Below are 7,209 nucleotides of genomic sequence, written 5' to 3'. Positions count from 1 at the left end.
ACTTGAGATATAAAAAAAAAAAAGGTTTTTGAATCATGATTGAAAAAATTAAAAATTTAAATGAAATTATTTCAAGTAACAAGTCAAAAATATGAAAATATAGATAAAAATCTCATGTAATTATCTTGACAAGTGAAGCTAAAATTCAAATTTATGTTGCAAATAAAAGAGAAATAATTTAATTACAAATAATACTAAAATAATAATTATAGAAAAATAACAGTAAAGCATTTCAAATATACTCCTTCCATTCATATTTACTTGTCCATTTTTTTACTTTGCACGTCCCTTAAGAATTACCAAATGAAGTATATATTTTACCATAATACTCATATAGATGTTGTATCAACATCTAAGCACATTCTAATCGCAATTAAAACACGAATACTCAAATTGAGAGGTCAGGTTGTTACAATAATATTTTTGTGTGTGTTCTACCAAGGGGGCAACTTAATTACCTTCTTTTCTCTTCTAAAGTGCTAAATACTATCAACAATTTTGTCTATAAAATTTTTAATAAAATTTGAACTCCTTTTTCAACTATATCATTCTCAGTTTGTTCCATGTAAAATGAACTTTTTTTTTGAGATTTTCCAGATTCTAACTATGTGTATATTTCCTCAGCCCCATTGTCCCAATTTATGTGAAGATATTTGTTAGAATATTTGCTTTTGGACTGCAGTAACTTTGTTTTACTGCTTTTGAATAAACTTTGTTTTACTGTTAGTAATTAGTTAGTTAAAAATATATTTTGTAGAGATATTTTAGGCAAGGTTGGTTAGTTGAAGATATACTCGAAGATATTTCAGGCTAGTTTATGATTATCTTTTTATTATTTTTTTCCTATAAATGTAGAGCTAAACATATCTAATAATATAATTTTTCTTTAGCATTGGAAATATTTTTCTCTCGATTTTTTCTTGTTATTTCCTACGTTTCTTTGTTAAAAACCAATAATTGGCACAGAGCCATTTTCTCGGAGACCTATGAGTGAGATGAATTCTGAAAATAGCTTTTCTCAAATAGTTACTCCTGTCTTTGATGTTGAGAATTACCATCTTTGGGAAGTAATAATTGTTGTTGTAACAACCTAACCTCTCAATTTGAGTATTCGTGTTTTAATTGCGATTAGAATGTGCTTAGATGTTGATACAACTGCTTATGACTTGTTGGTATAGTAATTTGGGTCAAGTCCAGAGGGATTCAGACGGGGAGGAGAGGAAGCGTAAAAATTTGGTTTTTAAATCTTTATTTGTCTTGAAAATCCATTGAAATATGTACAATTATTAATTTTGAAGCCAATAACTTAAAAAGATTAGAATCAAGTTTAATATATGGGTTGATCAGGAGGTTAAAAACATGCTTATACACTAGTTTTAACCTTTAAAACATGGAATTTGGAATGGAAACTTATAGACTTGATCCATAGATAAAATTAAGGTTTTCATGGACATTGGGGAGTTCGATTGAAAAAAGTAATCATATATTTGAAATCACTGGATAGGTAGGGACGAACATATACATGGGCTTGCATCATATAATACTTGATTGACAGTGTTACATTTATGAGTTATGTGCATGTTGTTGGGGTTGAGCTATCGTTTGATTTAAGTTTAACTCAATAACTTTGCCCAAAGTCTTCATTTGTATTAAAAAAAATCATTGAATATTACTTTCTATTAACTTATAAGAACCTAAAACTTTAAGGCTAGACTCCGACTCAAAGTTTTATTTTTTTGCTTCACTCTCCATGTTTATACACATTCCAGTGGAATTATTTGTGCATATGTATATGCATGTAAAAATCAATTATCATAGACTGATCATCCCTCATGGTCACTACTAGCCTTCAATTATCATAACCTATTTACTCACTTCCGTTTTCTTTTTACTTTTTTTTTTAATTAAAATTTGTCCAGATTTTGTACCACGTGGTTGGGGTTTTAATAGTATTTTCTCCTTCAATTTATGTGAACCTATTATTATTTAGTGTACGAGGGGTAGTTTGACCACGTTTTTCTTAATTTTTTCTAAATTATTTGAATTATAAATTATCAAGACTTATTGTACTTTTTATATACTTCTAAATATATAAATTTTATTTCTACAAACTCGAAGAATCTATGTCAAATTTACGGTTAAAGTTACAAATTTGACATCTACGTAAAAGATTCACATAAATTTAAACGAGGAGTATTTACAATAAATTGGCTGTTACATAAAAAAGACATTTTCATATTTAAAACTTAAAAAGGTATTTACAGTAAATTTAAAGTTATAACAATGCAAATACATTATTACGAAAACACACAATCCCAAAATAGTTACCACGACTCAGGCTGAACATGTACCAATTCTGGCCTTTTTAGGTAAGTAGTCATTAGTATTCCACGTTTAGAAGTTATTTTTATACCAGAAAATCCCCTGGTCTTGAGATCCTTCATCTTTATCCACATAGATGCACTCCTTAAAATCCCTCCATATTGCTTTGTAAAATGGAGTTTCATCAAATTGGTAGTATTCTCCTAGTAATGGCTTGACAGCTTCGGTTGCCTCCATTGCATGATAATGTGGCATAGTCGAAAATAAATGATGCACAACGTGCGGATCTGCAATATTGTGGAAGACCTTATTTAGCACGCCATAGTCTCTGTCTACCGTAGCTAGAGCTCCTCTTAGCCAATCCCACTCGGATGAATCATAATGTGGCAAAAAGGGGTGAGTATGGTGTAATAAAGTGATTAACCCCATGAAGCCATTCACAATTAGGGGGGCACCCATAGATGCATACAAGCCAAGTTAGCCCTTGTGTTAGAGCAACGCGATACAATACATAAATAGTTGAAATCACACAGCATCTGAGAGGTAGATTTGGAAGCCTCTCACGATTATTATAAATCGGGCTTTTGGATCATAATGACTTGCAAAGCGATCATTCCCCAAAGGGCAAGCCAAAAACCCAGGTAAGGGTGAAGGCAAGTATGAATAACCGTCCTAGTGGATTATTCAAGCAAAATTTTGGGTGTACCATCTTGTTTGTCTTTAACCCTTGGGCACATGGTTTTCATCATGCTCAAGGGAATTAGTGTTGGGTGGTGACGACGATGACTATATTTCCAGGGAGAAGTATGGTGTTAAAAGAGCAGAGTGAAATAAACCGACTGTGTCATTTATCCATTGGTAATCACTAAAGGCCTGATGGCCACATTCATGGGCAATGACCCATATTCCAGTGCAAACACAACCTTGAACGACCCAGTAAATAGGCCATGCTAGTAATGGTACGGGGATGGAAGGACGGGGGAAGTAAGTGGTGGATGTAGTAGAAGATGGAGACAAGTATGAGATCATGAACAAGATAGGGAGAATGAGGAACGAGAGATCGGTGAAAGCAGTGAGGAGGGATGGCCTTCTTGATATCACCAATTGTAAAGGGGTTTTGAAATTGGCACTCTTTGAAGAGGATCTTTTCTTTGTTCATTTTTAGTTGTTGGAGCAGACATATTCACCAGCTCCCATTTTTGTTCTCCTGCTATTTCAATCCTGAATCTGCAATAATTAAATTTGCTTCAAATCATGGTTCATCTAATGAAGTTATGATAAAATGGTATTTGATTAAAATGAACGACCGGCACCTTTTTTCCATAAAATTATTAAACATATCCAAATAATGCTTGTAAAGAGAGAAGTTTTGGTTATAGAAAAAAGAAGATACTCTTTGTTGAAAGAAGGAAATACCTGAAAGTTCCCAAAAGAGACCCTTTTAGCCTTAATTGAAAGTTGGATATTTTACCCTCCCACTCTCCCCTTTCTTATAGAAATAGGGAACTGAGAGGCTAATGATCTGGCCAACTCTCTTTAGTTTATTTTAATTTTTTTAATTTATAACCATCTAATATAAGAGGCAGACGTAGCATAGTGATTCCTTATTGAACCCCTATTTTATATGGGGAAAAAACTTTCGTGTAAAAGTACAAATGGTATTTGAACCGTAAATTTTTAAAATACAATGGTATTTCAATCTTGAATTTTAAAAAGGTGAAAATATAAGGTATAACTCTTGGACACGGATATCAAAACTCACGTTGATTGCTTCAATTTATGACGCTCCCTACCAGATTTAATGAAGAAATGATTCTAATCAAAACCTGATCTCTAACTAAGGGTAAAGTAGTACCATCCAATCGTATTATAACACCCTTCCATGATTGTTTTGGCCAACATTCTTCGTTCAAAAATTGTAGATTTAGATCCGAAAAAAAAAAAAAACAATACCTAATAGTGAAAAAAAAAGGCCATTTGCTTGGCGGCTATGCAATATTGTATTGCATGTCCATTGGCTTTAAATTCCAGTTTTATCATTATTAAAACTTTGTTCATTTGTTTGATGTCTTAATAACCCCGTGCCGGAATGTTGTTTACTCGCTCTGTATTATTTTCTGACGACATTTTTTTTCTTTTAGCCAATTTCAAAAAGAATTAATATTTTTCTTTGTTTAGTACTCCCTATGTAAATAGGATAAGCAGTAGTTCATTATCATGATCTATTCATTTATTCAGCATTTCCGCAAGGGGAAAACGAATAATCAGACAAATGGACAAAGTTTTGAATAATGAAATAACAGGAATCTTGGACAATAATGCATATAGGCTCTTTTGTTTATAAGTAGGAAATTAATTTTTTTTTCAGATTTAAATCTGCCAGTAATGAATCAATAGCTTGTCCAAAATATTAACCTCCCTTTTTTCTGTTTTCTGTATAGACTATAGAGAGGGGAAATTGGGAGAGAAATCTCCAGCTTTCTGGTAAGGCTAACCAAGAAATTATCTTTATTTTCAAGCCTTTTCGATATGCTCATTCTTGTTTTATTTACTAACTAGTCAATAAATCCTGGGGTTTTAAATGAATTTAGGGGTAATTCTTTTTACAAATTTAATCAAAATTGGAAGATAAAAAAATTTATTATTAACACAAATATATTAAAAACAAATCACAAATTTAAAAGTCATAATAAGAAATTTAAAATGCTTTTTCTTCTGTTTTTTCCATTGGTTTTTTTTTTTTTATTTTTTGGTATGCTTTCTACCCTTTCTAGAAAATCTGTTATTTCCCTCAACCCTCTTTTCTTTATTCCCCATTTTTCATATTCTCTGTTATTTTCTTCTTCTTTGTTTTGTTTCCCCTGCCTTACCCAAAAAGAAACTTTACTCCTTCTTGTGCCTACAAAAGTACAAATCCACTCTAAATTTCTTCTAATTTGCTAAAAAAAAGAATTAAGTATGGAGATGCAAAGAGTCCAAAAAAAAGAAAGGAGAAAGTCATAAAACTCATTCTGGAAAATGTTGTACAAGATATACTTCTCTGAAATTCTTCTTAATTATCAAATATTTTTACAAGTCCCTAAATAGAAGGAAAAGGTAGCAGGAAAAAATGAGTTTCTAAGAAAAAAAAAACCCTTTTTAAAAGACTATCACATCTCTCATTTGTTTGTTTTTTTCTTTTTTAAAAACTTTTTCACTACTTTACACTCTTGCCCGCCCCAAAATTACTATTTTCTCTTTATAGCAATATCGTTGAAAGGCAAAGAATAAAGGTCTACCTTGGGAACAAAGACGTCTTTGAATGATATATACATCGCATGGGAAAAGCCACACTCAATTGTCCGAGGCGTGTGAGCCACACTTTCATTCAATATTTGGGCAAAATGAAAGTGTAATATATTCTATTGGCACTTCGCATAAAGACTCCCGAAAAATAAACACAAATTGGCCTTAAAATTGGATTAGTTGGCTTCAAGGGATCCTAAGGGTTGTGTTGTCTATTACATTTAAGTAAGGGTTATGGAAGTATATTGTTTGATCACTAACAATGACTTTTGGACTTCTCAAAATAAAATGAAGCAAAAGTAGAAAAAAAGCCAAATTTGTACAGTAGTTTCTAATGTGGTTAGTGGGTGAAAAAAAGGAACGATGCACTGTTTCCCTGTGTTTGAATCGGAAAATGATTGAACACAAGCATCTATCGTAAAACCTTATCCTATATTTTGCAAAATAAAATGTCAAGTTGAGAAAGATAATGGATGAACTTAGGAATATAACAAACTCAAGGAAAAAGTGAGTTTGGACCCATAGCATATAATCCAATTTTATACTTTCTTCCCAATGTTTCTGCAAAAATTTTTTGCCTAAGATATAAGACAAAACAAATAGTGATAAAAAAAAAAAAAAGTGACTTGAGCAATATAGATACTACCTGGTTCGTTGAATTAGATACAAGACAGATGTGGATTGGAGAAGAGGAGAGAATGGGGGTAATGTGACAATAGGAGAACCAATGAAAATATTTTAAGGTAAACAACTGTATCCAATCCCAAGTACGTGACTTTTGGAATTATAATACAGACTAACGGCTGTTACTTTAATTGCACCGTTTCCTTTATGGCCCGTTTCGGCTTTTAGTTTTTAAAATAACAAATAGTTATTCAATGAGAAAATAGGATGAAAATCCAAAAAAATCAGAAAAAAGATAAATACTAATATTGAATTTTTAAAGCCCGTAAGTAGGCCTTTATACTTTTATATATATTTAATGTATTAGCGCGTTTGCGGTCTAAATACTAAAAGTGAAAAATGGTTTACAAATCATAATAATATTAATACATAATAGACCTTTGGGCCCTGGTGCATCTATATATACAAAATTCGACCGGAACAACTAAAATTTTAAAAACATAATAATTTTGCGAACAGCCGTAAAATATTGATTATTAAGAAATAAAAATAGCGATCTTAAAGAAACAATACTACTCCAAAATGAGATGAAAGAAATAACCTTCATAGAGATTACAACCAAGGACTCAGGTTGAAGTACTTGCTCGAAAGAAAAACCAAGGCAGAGGAATTATGGTGATACTTTGTAATTGGATAAAGATTTAGTCGTTGATAGAGTAAGTAGTTATGCTCTTGGTATATAACCAAAAGAAACATTTCTTTGCCTTCCAATATTAGTTTTCTAACCAAGTTTCAATCCAGACAATACCTTAGACGTGACAAATAACATGCAAAGTTTAAAGGATAAAGAACACACCTTGAAAGATTAGAATGTAATATCATATCTGCTAGATTTTTAGGAAACCCTTAGAGAAATTTATTCTTTAAAATTTTGTAGTAGATTTTCAAGTTCTTTTTAAAATTTTAAAAATTGGTTTT

At 31.5% G+C, this 7,209-nt stretch overlaps 1 pseudogene; it reads right to left on the bottom strand.

Annotated features, from left to right (window-relative positions):
* Positions 1–2,323: 2,323 nt before the first annotated feature.
* Positions 2,324–3,519, bottom strand: LOC132040399 (delta(12)-acyl-lipid-desaturase-like; annotated as a pseudogene).
* Between the last annotated feature and the right edge of the window lie 3,690 nt (positions 3,520–7,209).

Source organism: Lycium ferocissimum, chromosome 12 (genome assembly GCF_029784015.1).
Source record: "Lycium ferocissimum isolate CSIRO_LF1 chromosome 12, AGI_CSIRO_Lferr_CH_V1, whole genome shotgun sequence".
In the NCBI taxonomy this organism is placed as follows: Eukaryota; Viridiplantae; Streptophyta; class Magnoliopsida; order Solanales; family Solanaceae; genus Lycium; species Lycium ferocissimum.
Note: the sequence above shows the minus strand (reverse complement) of the source record. Positions and strands in the feature narration are given on the sequence as shown.